General features: G+C 42.4%; 1 protein-coding gene across 2 annotated transcripts in view; it reads left to right on the top strand.

Annotated features, from left to right (window-relative positions):
- AGPAT4 (1-acylglycerol-3-phosphate O-acyltransferase 4) overlaps window positions 1-14,062 on the top strand; it is a 207,881-nt gene that overhangs the window by 11,121 nt on the left and 182,698 nt on the right. The window contains exon 1 of one of the 2 annotated variants that reach the window (XM_069769524.1): window positions 6,786-6,914. The exons of the other annotated variant lie outside the window; for it this stretch is intronic. The gene's annotated coding sequence lies outside the window, so the exon portion shown is untranslated. Of the gene's footprint in view, window positions 1-6,785; window positions 6,915-14,062 lie in introns of those variants that run through there. 2 annotated transcript variants of the gene reach the window in all.

Here is a 14,062-nt window from a genome sequence, read left to right as displayed (position 1 = left end):
TGTATTCATCAATAGCAAAGCGGGGTCGTCCTGGAATTGGAGCTCTTTGCACCGAAGTCCGACTACATTTGAAATTACGATGCCAGTTCTTGACTACATCATATGATGAGGAATCATCGCCATAAACCTCTTTCATCTCATCGAACGTCTCCTTTAGTGTGCGGCCTTTCAGGTGAAGGAACTTGATGACTGCTCTGTGTTCCACTGGGTCCATTATCAAACCTCACACCACTTCAGCACCTGTAAAATCTAGACCGTTATCAGTTCTGAGTTGCAAATTGGCATGTAACCTATAGAGAAGTATATCATTACACATGTGCGGTTTCAGTACCCTGTGATAAATAGAGGTGGGTCGGGGAAATCTTTAATGAGCGCCCCTCGTATGTGTATACTTGCTGTATGTATGGGACTGTCCGCTATCATGTGAGTGCGCCATAGACCATCGTTTATTTACTTTTTTAACACATTTTTCAGTGTAAACTGTACCCTGTTTTGTACCCTACAGGGTAGCCCACACGGCACTCCTTCTGGAACCAGCTTTTCCCTTGTAGGGGATGTAAATATGATATTGTTCCCTTTTTCTCCCCAACCCCTTTAAGCATGTAAATGTATGTTATTAATGTGTTCATACACAGTGGTACAGCTACACATAAAGTGTATAACCACCGTGTGTAAGAGTACTGCTACACTCTAGGGGTATTGCTCTGTACATTTATGTATGCTTTTACATGCACACTGTTTATAGGGAAAGTTTGTCCCCAGGCCCAGTATAGTGATAGGGGCGTAGTGTCCATAGTTGGCCATTAGAGGGGGCACTGTAGCATATAGTTAGAGCAGGAGGGGCACAGTGGCATAAGAATAGTTAAGCTTCCTAGTTTTCATCAGTCAGAGCCAGGGCACCCGTGCAGCTAACAGAGCTGCCTAGCCAGGAGTCGCTGTGCCCTGCAACGTTAAGGAAGGGGGCCCAACATAGTACAGCAACATGAAAGTTTCCTCTAGGAGGAAGAAGAATGGAAGCGCTACGGATGCAGCTGATAGACGTCTGTCCCTACCAAAAGAGAAGTCAGGTCAGAACGGTCATTACAAGCAAGATGTGGCAGGTCTTTGCTGGGCGGCAGTTCTTAGAACAGGGGCGAACCGGTGAAGGACTCCCCCATGTGAGGCAAGAATTCCGGATTCTGGATGGAATAGATTCTGCGGGACTGGAAGATACGGACCAAGCAGGGGCTGAATATAGAGAAGGAGAGGACAGAGCAGGGACAAAGAAGAAGGTACTGACTTTGATACCCGAAGTACCTGTATTTGAACAAGCTGTGCTGAGTAAAAGAGTTAACATTGAAGTTAAGCCGGAGTGTGTCTCCTTTATTGCGGAACCGTCTGTGAGAAATACATCCCCGTACCTGGCAAGTCCAGATGACACAGAGAGTCAGCACAGAGGTAACACAGCAGAGAAATATGAACTTATGCAGCAGGCGGTCCAGGGAGTGATACAGGGATTGCTGTCGGCCATGGCTACCTCCCTGGCTCCCCCGCCCTACACCCTCTCAATGTATATCCATAGATATATGATATAGTGTGACCTCTCTACCTATACGTCTTACGATAGGGCTAACTAGGGGTGCTCAGCGTCAGCCAATGCACGAGTGAGGGTGCCGTCTCTCATCAAATTTAGGGTGCCAACCTCCACAAGTAGTGAGGTGCTCAGCTGGCTCTAGGTTTGGACATAGTGCACTCCTCCTCACACCGAGCCTTGTGTGTGTTTGTATGCTGCACCATTTCCAGCACTGTGCTAGTCCAGCATTCATACAGATCCATAGCTTAGGCATAGTTTTTTATTGGCATTGCCACAGTGTAATGACCACTGTCCCTTAGTTGTTTATCCCTTCAGCTGTAGGTCTATGCCATTGTGCTTCTTTATGTGCACATCCCTCATCAATATATATATTTTTTTTCTCTATAATTAAGGTGTTGTTCATGAGGTACACCAACAACTTCAATTTGTTTTCCATCTAGGTCACCTTCTGGGACTGTTATACCCTTTGTGGTGTGAGGTTACACTGTCTCCATGCTCTATGTGCCTCTTTCACTAGTGCTCTGAACCTTTTTGCACATTTGCACTTTTTTCACTCTCGATGGGTCTATTTTAGACATTTTTCAATAGAAGTTAACTTTTAAAGGGTTTTTCCCTGTGAACTTTTTTCATACCCTAGTTCCACGTGATGCTGGATCCTGTGCAGCTGCATGCCTTTAATAGACCACTAGCTGTACAGTAAGTGCAGAGCTGGGAGCAATTGGCTCTCTACTCCACAATAGTTTTCAACTGGGAATGCATCCAAGGTTGCACCTACCGTTGAAAATAATGCTGGCCTCGATGAAGTCACCTCCTCCGCAGGCCTGATCGTGGTCACACCCCCTACAACCATAATTGTTATGCACCTGTCAATCAATCCTATACTTTGTAAAGCTCTATTCATATGTTCTACCTATTTTTTTGTCTATATAACATGTACCCATGATAGGCTATTGCAATACTCACACCAAAGCAGGCATATGTTTGAGTCTGATATGCGCCAAACTCATATGTCAAAGTATGGGTCCGTGACATAATGCACAACATATAGATGCCATCTCCGTCAGATTCATGCATTGTACATTAAAAAAGGTGGACATGTAAATATGGTTTAAGGTCCAGAGTTGAGTAAATGATCGGATATTTCAGCTTCCCGGAATAGGAACTGTCCATTGCAGCTGTTGGAATACTCATTGTAGCACCTAAAATGCAGATTGTGTCTTAGAGCTGTTCACATTAGAATCTTGGCATCCTTAATGTGACAAAACCACAAAATAAGGTATTTAAAAGCCAATGCATGAGAATTTTGTCATAAAAGCTTTGAAATGTTAAAAAATGTAGGTGCAACTCAGAGTTTCGTGACTTTTGATGTTTTCATGCCATGCTTCTTCATGAATCAGAAGCGTCTGACTCCAGCACACCCCCTCACCAAGATCGAGGTGAACAATGATGGTCTTGATTACTTGGACCCATGGAGTCTAATGTTCCGATGTTATACAAATATGTTTACATTTATCGCATTTTTTTAGCTTTCTTTTAAAATATTTAGTGCTATGACTAGAATGGTTTTCCCAGTTGATAAAGTCTCCTTTATGACTGCTGGAATAAGTATCTCAGTGGGTAAAGTGTCCATGCCAGTAGCTTAAACATTCAGCTGCTAGAACTAGGACATGCTGTATATCTTATAAGAATGTCAGATGATGTTACATGAATTCCTTTCACATAGTTGAAGCTGAAGAGCACTTCTACAAATTTTTAAGCCGTGAGATTAAAATTGATTTTAAATAGTTAATAATGAGGAAATAGTATGTGGTCAAAGGAAATTTGTAGCTTTTTGCTTCCACTTCTTGCTGTAATCTGGTACCCTCCCCCATGTAGAGCTAACCACACAGAGGGGTGTAGGAGAGGTGATCAGCTATACATAGCAGGAAGAGACAAATTTCTGACACTGAAGCTAACATACAACGGAAAACGTAATGTCTTCTGAAAGTATCATCTTGGGCACAGTAGCCAATTTCTGAGAACACAACACTGTTCTACATACATTTACTTCTCATATACACCATGTCTGTTGCAGGTGAAAAAGAGGCATAGGCAAATAAAAGTGTTATAACAACATCAGTTTATTTAACATAAATATAAAAATAAAAACAAGACAAGGACATTTCATAAAACTACTGAGGGTAAACCAGGCAAAAATGGAAGAGCCAAGGGGATACTAAATACCAAATCTTCCATTAAAACGCTGCTATATGCAATATGGCTCATTAGATAATATTTAATCAAAGTGCATAGTGCCAAATAGTTTACCCGTCAGTCACCCCGACAGCGTCGTTACGCCAATATGGCTGTGCATCACAGATAGCTGCTGTTGCGCTGGGGTGGCTGGCGCCATTTTCAAACAGATTTTTTATTAAATCGCATAACGCGGTGTAACGTAGTCTGCTAGCGCCGCCATTGACTCCAATGTCGGACGCATCGCTAGCACACGGCCACAATGGGCATGCGCTAGCCATGTGCCGTCATTGAGTGACGGACCCTGAGACGCGGGCTACAGCGTTTCCGCGTCCATCACTGCTAGCGCAGATAGAGCTAGCAGATGCTCTATCTGCACTAGCGATGTGCCAAAGTCGGAACTTGCGTTACAGCAGCCCGTTAACGTATGTGTTGAACGGGCTGCTGTAACGCAGTGTGAACCCAGCCCTATGCTTGCTGTCCATTCCTTTACAAAAGCTGAGCTTCTAAACTGGCTGAGCTTACATTACATTTTTTTCCTCAGGCTCCATGTTTAATCTCTTACTGTGTAAATACTTCTATGTAAAAAAAAAAAAAGACAAAAGTATTTTAAGAGTGACGCCTTTATTGACTAACCAGAAAAATCATATTTGCAAGCTTCAGAATAAAGAGCCCTATTCATCGCTCAAGTTTACAAATGAATTACTGCTAAGTGTGCAAGATGATGAAACAACAAAACATTTGTATATGGGGTGGATCGGGTGATATATAAAAAAGAAATGCCAAAATAATAAAACTGTGCTTTTTTGTTCCACATGGAGAAGTAATAGATGTGATGACTTAGATGTTTAGGAATCTGGAGTAAGTTTGGTGGGGTGTATAATTCTGATTAATTAAGAAGGATGGACTTGCAGGCAAAGAAGAAGGAATCAAAATTGCTAGACGAATCATCAACAATCTTAAATGCACAGATGAGACAGCATTGATAGTAACATGTGTAAATGGAATGAAGGACTTATTACGGAGTGTCAAGATGAAAAGCGTGAACATGGGACTGTTACTCAATACAAAGAAGACAAAGATATTGACTACTGCGTGGTAAGACTGAGACACATTTGAGATTAACTACGATGCACTGGAAGTTGTAAAGAATGTCAACCTACTCTGATCAATGATCACTCAATGTAGTGACAACAACGGAAGTCAATAGAATAGCTATGAGCAAATCAACAGTGAAGTCATTGGACAAGGTCTTGAAATCAAGGAACATTTCGCTGGCTATGAAGACACAGCTCGTGCAAAGTTTGTGCTTTTCTGTAGTAACATACAGATGGGAAACTGGATGATAAAGAAACAATACAGAAGAAGAATTGACATCTTCAAAATGTGGTGCTAGAGAGGGATCTTATCAAAAACATGGAATGACAAGAAGAAAACATAAATCAATTTAGGAAGAAATCAAGTCTGACGTATTATTCAAAGCAAAGATCACCAAGCTAAAGCTTGCTTACTGTGGATACATCATACGAAGAAAGCAATTACCGGAGAAGGGCATCATGGTCAGAATAATAGAAGGAACAAGGCAAGTGGAAGATCAGCAAACCCATGGCTTCATGCTATCAAGATACCGGAGGAGAAGACTCTGGCAGACCTATCTAGGCTTGCACAAGATCGATATTTCTACATCCAACAAGTTGCCAGGGCTCAAGATCGAGCTAAAGGCTGTTAAAAAAATGGTTCATTAAGGTCTTCATACACATTAAATAGCTGTTGGCCAAACTATCATTGACTACACCATACACCTGTGTTCTGTTTGATGAATCCAGTCATAAATCACACTCTGTGAGTATCTCCAGGCTCTTTATTCACATCATGTCTCAACCTCCATTACATGAATTCCGAGTACAACAACATCCAACAAGTTCCAAACAAAGAATATAGAACAGACATTAAAGTAGTGAGACCCCTAGAGGCCACATGAACATATAACATATTGCTACAACCTGAACATTCAGTACAGCCAAATGTTCATGTGTTTTCAAAGGAAAGAGCTGAATCTCCTGAATAACAATAGCATTGGGCTCTAAAATTCAAACTTGCCAACCCCTATCTCCCCCAACAGGTATTGATTTGGGAGACCCCCATACACATTAGACTGTTAGACAATATTGGTAGATTTGTCCGATTTTAGTCTGTGTATAATTCATTGTTTTAAGGTTGAAAAGAAGCACAGGCCCATCATTATCCGCCTATATTCTAACATTTTATAGGTATGGGTGCCGTGAGATTAAGTCCTTATGTCAATAACTTGAAAGTTCTTGGCAGCTTAAATTATCAGATCATTCTGGCTTTGTAGTTCTTCAAATGACAATCAGTATTAAGACTTTAAACTTGTTATACTTGTTATATGATTTCAATGTTGTGCTTCTGTCTCAGGCATTCAATTATAAAAATTCTGATGAAGTGGCCATCCTACTCTGAAAGCTGGGAAACAAAATTATTTTGGCTAACCAATAAAGGTCTCACTCATAGCATACTCTTGTATTTCTTGACATAAAAGTTTTTGCATTGCCATCTCTCACTATAAACTCAATCTGCTTCCCAGCACACTGGAATTGTCTCTAGTCACAGGCTGCACAGACTTCAAGAAGTGAAACAACTGCTGGGAAGGGGGGACATGCTGGGAGGGCTGGTGGGGGAGGAAAGGAGGGAAGTTGTGAATCACTCAGCTTTCTGATAATGCTGCTACTTAGAAGGGACGCCCACTGAGCGCTCAATTTGAATGTGCATGAGAAGGCAATGAGAATAGAAGACATGCTGGAGATAATAGAAAGATCAGGAGAACAGCAGCCTGCAATATAGTGTCATGTAATCAATTAATTGTGCCCTAATACCTGTGTGGAAATCACTGTTTTCTACGTCAAAGGTGCACACATGCTTAAGAAAACCCATACGGTGGGGGCCATCCTCATTGACTTTGTTAATACCACCCCATGGGCGGGCTTCAGCTTTCTTTCCTGGCTTGGTTTCTGTACAAGAGAACATTGAAGACTAGTTCTAGTTAGTGGGGTCTTCCCTGCCATTTATGTCCAGCTCTGGAATACACGAGGTACGTGCTCCATTCTTTAGATATTATCTGGATTTCTCACGGTTTCTCTTAATGAAGCTGATATTTTTCATCTGTTGACTGATCGGTTTATGAAGGGCTGCCGACTGAGCTGGGAGACATCACCCAGTCAGACATTGTATGTTGTGAGGAGGACAGGCGTCCTCTCTAGGGGTGAGATTCTGAAAAGCAAGAGGGAGGATGACTTCTGTGCACGCCCTTCCTTCAGCTTCTTCTCCAGATACTTTGTATGAATAGTGGGGAAGTTTCTAGTAACCTTCTGGTAGACGTGGAGCTCAGTCAGACCAGCCCTTGTGTAGACATGTGTGAGGCGAGGTCTGAGGAGGTTGCATATGCATCTGTGTTCATTTCTCCGGGAAGTTGATGTGTTTAGAATGTTCTTCAGCAAACTAGGCCGTCTGTGTGCCGAGCAGCATCATCCTCTTTCCCATCGTCTCCATGGTTACTAGGGAAAATGTCATGGGTATCTAGCCCTAGAATGACATGTAATGAGGAAGGACAATATGGAGGAGACACAGCATACTGTTGCTCTCATGTGCCTGTGTTATTCTGTAGGGACGTGCAGCCCTTGCTATATTTACAAAGCCTCTATTGTGTCATACAGCACATGGCGGGGTAGTAATCACACACATACATAGTATGTAGGTCCTGGAGGTAGTGGAGATAATACAGACTCCTCTATGGGGGTATACTTCCAGGCTGAAGTTCTTCAATTCAGTTTTCCATGTCAAAGCCAGGAAAGAAGAGATTTAGACCCTGATTCATTAAGATTGGTGTTTTACATCGGTTTTGAGGCGGAGGCGTGCTGAATTTAGACTCTCCCCGTTCATGAAGAGGTGCATGACTTCTAATTAATCAGGACCATCAGACAAGTTGTGTGCATTTCCGTGTGTGCCACACCACAAATCTCTTACTCCAGATTTGTGGTGTAAGACACGCTGCTGCTCATTATGAGTTTGATTAGCAGGGTTGCCATGAACCCATTCCAGTTCTGCCCACATTGCCGGAGCTGGGAAAAATGTCATGAGTACACTGTGTGCAGAATTATTAGGCAAGTTGTATTTTAGAGGATTATTTTTATTATTGATCAACAACTATGTTCTCAATCAACCCAAAAGACTCATAAATATCAAAGCTTAATATTTTTGGAAGTTGGAGTGGGGTTTTTTAGATTTGGCTATCTTAGGAGGATATCGGTTTGTGCAGGTAACTATTACTGTGCAGAATTATTAGGCAACTTAATAAAAGCCAAATATATTCCAATCTCACTAGTTTATTTTCACCAGGTAAACCAATATAACTGCACAAAATATAGAAATAAATATTTCTGACATGCAAAAACAAAACCCCCAAAAATTAGTGATCAATATAGCCACCTTTATGATGACACTCAACAGCCTTCCATCCAGCCTTCTGTCAGTTGCTTGATCTGTTTATGATCAACATTGCATGCAGCAGTCACCACAGCCTCCTAGACACTGTTCCGAGAGGTGGACTGTTTTCCCTCCCTGTAGATCTCACATTTTATGAGGGACCACAGATTCTCTATGGGGTTCAGATCAGGTGAACAAGGGGGCCATGTCATTATTTTTTCTTCTTTGAGACCTTTACTGGCCAGCCACGCTGTGGAGTAGTTGGAGGCATGTGATGGAGCATTGTCCTGCATGAAAATCATGCTTTTCTTGTACGATACCGACTTCTTCCTGTACCACTGCTTGAAGAAGTTGTCTTCCAGAAACTGGCAGTAGGTCTGGGAGTTGAGCTTCACTCCATCCTCAACCCGAAAAGGTCCCACAAGTTCATCTTTGATGATACCAGCCCATACAAGTACCCCACCTCCACCTTGCTGGTGTCTGAGTCGGATTGGAGCTCTCTGCCCTTTAGGCCATGTGCACATGTTCAGTATTTTTCGTGTTTTTTTCACGTTTTTTCGCTATAAAAACGTGATAAAAACGTGAAAAAAACGCTTACATATGCCTCCTATTAATTACAATGTATTCCGCATTTTTTGTGCAAATGTTGCTTTTTTTTCCGCGAAAAAATCGCATTGCGGAAAGAAAAGCAACATGTTCATTAAAAATGTGGAATTGCGGGGATTCCGCACACCTAGGAGTGCATTGATCTGCTTACTTTCCGCATGGGGCTGTGCACACCAAGCGGGAAGTAAGCAGATTATGTGCGGTTGGTTCCCAGGGTGGAGGAGAGGAGACTCTCTTCCACGGACTGGGCACCATATAATTAGTAAAAAAAGAATTAAAATAAAAAATAGTCATATACTTACCCTCTGATGGCCCCGGTGTCTTCCCGCCTCTCAGCGGTGCATGCTGCCGCTTCTGTTCCTATAGATTGTCTGTGTGAAGGACCTGCGATGACGTCGCGGTCCTGTGATTGGTCGCGTGACCGCTCACGTGACCGCGACATCATCGAAGGTCCTACACACACCATCTATAGGAATGGACGCCGCTGAGGAGATCGGCTGTCTGCAGGGCGAGTTTAACCATTTTTTTTTTTTTTTTTATTATTTTTAAACATTCTATCTTTTACTATAGATGCAGCATAGGCTGCATCTATAATAAAAAGTTGGTCACACTTGTCAAACACTATGTTTGACAAGTGTGACCAACCTGTCAGTCAGTTTTCCAAGCGATGCTACAGATCGCTTGGAAAACTTTAGCATTCTGCAAGCTAATTACGCTTGCAAAATGCTAAAAAAAACGCGAAAAAAACGCAAAAAAAAAAAATGCGGATTTCTTGCAGAAAATTTCCGGTTTTCTTCAGGAAATTTCTGCAAGAAATCCTGACGTGTGCACATACCCTTACTGATCCAGCCTCTGGCTCATCTATATGGCCCATCAAGAGTCACTCTCATTTTATCAGTCCATAAAACCTTTGAAAAGTCAGTCTCAAGATATTTCTTCGCCCAGTCTTGACGTTTTATCTTATGTTTCTTGATCAAAGGTGGTCGTTTTTTCAGCCTTCCTTACCTTGGCCATGTCCCTAAGTATCGCACACCTTGTGCTTTTTATTACTCCAGTAACATTGCAGCTCTGAAATATGGCAAAACTGGTGGCAAGTGGCATCTTGGCAGCTTCACGCTTGATTTTCCTCAATTCATGGGCAGTTATTTTGTGCCTTTTTTGCCCAACATGCTTCTTGTGACCCTGTTGGCTATTTGCCATGAAACGCTTGATTGTTCGGTGATCATGCTTCAAAAGTTTGGCAATTTCAAGACTGCTGCATCCCTCTGCAAGACATCTCACAATTTTAGATTTTTCAGAGCCCGTCAAATCTCTCTTCTGACCCATTTTGCCAAAGGAAAGGAAGTTGCCTAATAATTAAGCACACCTTATATAGGATTTTGATGTCATTAGACAACACCCCTCCTCATTACAGAGATGCATGTCACCTGATTTACTTAATTGGTAGTTGGCTCTCAAGCTTCAACAGCTTGGAGTAGAACAACATATATAAAAAGTATCATGTGATCAAAATACAACTTGCCTAATAATTCTGCACACAGATACACGGTAAGCTACAAGCTTTGCATTGCACCGAAATTTTGCTGCTTTTTTAATAATTGTTAATCCAGAATTTTTGAGTAACAGATTTTGTGAAAGTGATTCGTCTTTCTCTTGAGTTCTCTTCTGGCTTCAAAAAACCGGAATGTGTGATTGTGGCCTTAGGGCAATGATAGGAACTTAAGGTACCTTCACACTGAGCGACGCTGCAGCGATACCGACAACAATGTCGATCGCTGCAGCGTCACTGTTTGGTCGCTGGAGAGCTGTCACACAGACAGCTCTCCAGCGACCAACGATCCCGAGGTCCCCGGTAACCAGGGTAAACATCGGGTTACTAAGCGCAGGGCCGCGCTTAGTAACCCGATGTTTACCCTGGTTACCAGCGTAAAAGTAAAAAAAAAAACAAACACTACATACTTACCTTCCGCTTTCTGTCCCTCGGTGCTCTGCTTCTCTGCCCTGTGTAAGCACAGCGGCCGGAAAGCAGAGCGGTGACGTCACCGCTCTGCTTTCCGGCTGGCCGACGCTGACACAGGGCAGAGAAGCAGAGCGCCGAGGGACAGAAAGCGGAAGGTAAGTATGTAGTGTTTGTTTTTTTTTTACTTTTACGCTGGTAACCAGGGTAAACATCGGGTTACTAAGCGCGGCCCTGCGCTTAGTAACCTGATGTTTACCCTGGTTACCGGCATAGTTGGTCGCTGGAGAGCAGTCTGTGTGACAGCTCTCCAGCGACCAAACAGCGACGCTGCAGCGATCCGGATCGTTGTCGGTATCGCTGCAGCGTCGCTTAGTGTGACGGTACCTTTAGTAAAGGTGATGATCACTTTATCATTTCTACAGTATACTGAATTGTGGCACAAGGCAGATAGTGCAGCAGATTAATCTTTCTTCCTTGATATAGGCACCTACATAAACAGCTGGTATTGAAGTTATCTCTAATTCCAGAAGTTAAAGGATTTGCCATTACATAGTTACCACAATTTAATTATGGCACAGGGCTGTACAGTAGAGTGATTAAGTCATTAATATGCAATAATAGATTTTGGAAAGATACTGCATCATATGAACACTATAGTTTGCAAACACTAAGAAATGTTATGGTTTTCGAATTCTGATTTATTGTACGTCATATGGCAAGACTCGATAAAGGGTCAATAATGACTGGTAAGATTGCTGTTTCCTGTTGGAAGTGGCGCTATAGAGTGCAAGTCATCTCCCTCTCTGAGGAGGCAATTTGCATGTTGGTTATAAAAAGAATTGTTTTTTTTGACCAGGAGGTTCTCTCCACATATAGACAATACAGCATTTATTTGCTTATCGTTAATTTAATAATTAATCAATACATTCATCAAAGACACCTTAATTGGTTGCATACATTTTCAGATTTCTGCCATTCTACTGTACATGTCACAATTTTTTTTATCTAAACGTGAGGGAAATTGCACATTTTTGTAATTCTTCTTAGAAGTGTATCAGGCCTGTATGCATTTTTTTTTGTCCTCGTAATGAAGGTTACCCCAATCATCTCGTAGGATTGAGACAAACTTACTATTTACTACCTGGACACTATGTTTGACAAGTGTGACCAACCTGTCAATCAGTTTCTGTAGCATCGCTTGGAAAACGCTAGCATTCTGCAAGCTAAAAACGCTTGCAAAACGCTAGTGTTTAGCGGGAATACACATGCCAATTCCGCATGCGATATACCCGCTGCAGGAGTTGCGGAATTGTCACAGAAATTTCGGCGGTAATTCTGCAACGTGTGCACTTAGCCTTAGTGGTCAGTAACTTGGTATTATACGCACTAGCATGAATAACTAGTATAAAGTCAGTGTAGATATTTCCATTATCATTATTCAGTATCACAGACAGATATACTTTTATTCTTGTTCTTATTCATGTTTTATGTATGAAAATTCTGCACTTCATGCATGTGATCCATGTGACTGCCGAATTGTGATAGTGTGAGCCGCGCACTGTCACGATGCCATTGCATTCCTTGTGCATGTGGGTGGTCACGTGTCCGCATGTATGCCATTTGCATAATTGTGGTCATGTACAGACTAGACTTTTTTGCTTCTGTCAATAGAAAAGAGTTGTGACGATTCAGCAATGACTTAGAGTGACCGCAGACATATTATTTCCGCCTGTACATCCTTTTTAGGCATGCGTGCCGAAGCATTTATTGCACCCTGGGAGAGATGCATATGCTTGGAGATGCGCTCTCTGACACTACTGCCGGAGGGTCGGGGCCACCGCTCTGTGATTGATAATGCACTTGTGGATGATGTGAGTGACTGAATTTTGGACATGCAGTGAGCAGAACTGATGTTCCCATTTTTGATTATGCACAGCCAGAGCTGTTTTTGATTGGATACGCTTGTGACACAAGGTCAAAGGAACTGATTATTATTATTTATTATTATTATAGTGCCATTTATTCCATTTGCGCTTTACATATTAAAATTGGTATACATGATAAAAAAGAAGTATGGTAATCTTAAACAATAAAAGTTAAGACTGGTACAGGAGGAGAGAGGACCCTGCCCGCAAGGGCTCACAATCTACAAGGGATGGGTGAGAATACAATAGGTGAGGGTAGAGCTGGTCGTGCAGTGGTGTGGTGGATCGGTGGTTACTGCAGGTTGTGGGCTTGTCAGAAAAGGTAGGTCTTCAGGTTCTTTTTGAAGGTTTCCATGGTAGGCGAGAGTCTGATATGTTGTGGTAGAGAGTTCCAGAGTAGGGGTGATGCACAGGAGAAATCTTGTATACGATTGTGGGAAGGGGAAATAAGAGGGGAGTAGGGAAGGAGGTCTTGTGTCCATTTGTCGTGTAATACTGAACTACTAGTAATGATGCTATAGGAACTAACTTGGGAATTTAGACAATGTCAAGCAAACCTAAGCTAAGAAATGGTAGGATTGAAACACCACAGCATTGGATTCCAGATTTGTAGAAGATACCTTCCACAATTTTTGTAGCAGCCTAGCTACCTGAAAGCTGCACCTTTGACAGGTGGTGATAGGTTGCTTTTTTCTACAGCAGATGCTTTAATATTTAGGACTGATACTCCATCTGTGACATACTCTTTAGTGGTAACACAGTTACTGCTGGATACTAGACCAATGTCAGCATTTAAAGTCATGTATCCATGTACAGTCATGGCCAAAAGTGTTGACACCCTTGACGTCACCGCTGTGCTTTCCGGCTCCCAGCCAGTACAGGAGGAGAGCAGAGAAGCAGAGCGCAGCGCTGGAGGACAGACAGCGGTAGGTAAGTATCTAGTGTTTGTTTTTTTTTACTTTTAGGATGGTAACCAGGGTAAACATCGGGTTACTAAGCGCGGCCCTGCGCTTAGTTACCCAATGTTTACCCTGGTTACCGGCATCGTTGGTCGCTGGAGAGCGGTCTGTGTGACAGCTCTCCAGCGACCAAACAGCGACGCTGCAGCGATCCGGATCGTTGTCGGTATCGCTGCAGCGTCGCTTAATGTGAAGGGGCCTTTACTTGATTATTTACTCTATTTGCATAGTTTTTCCCTTGTTGCTTTCAGAGTCAACAAACTGGCTCCATAATACAATGGATAATTGGCATATCAGCAAACATTCC

Source organism: Ranitomeya imitator, chromosome 5 (genome assembly GCF_032444005.1).
Source record: "Ranitomeya imitator isolate aRanImi1 chromosome 5, aRanImi1.pri, whole genome shotgun sequence".
Taxonomy (NCBI): domain Eukaryota; kingdom Metazoa; phylum Chordata; class Amphibia; order Anura; family Dendrobatidae; genus Ranitomeya; species Ranitomeya imitator.
The sequence above is the reverse complement of the archived record's forward strand: the minus strand, read 5'-3'. Positions and strand labels throughout refer to the sequence as shown.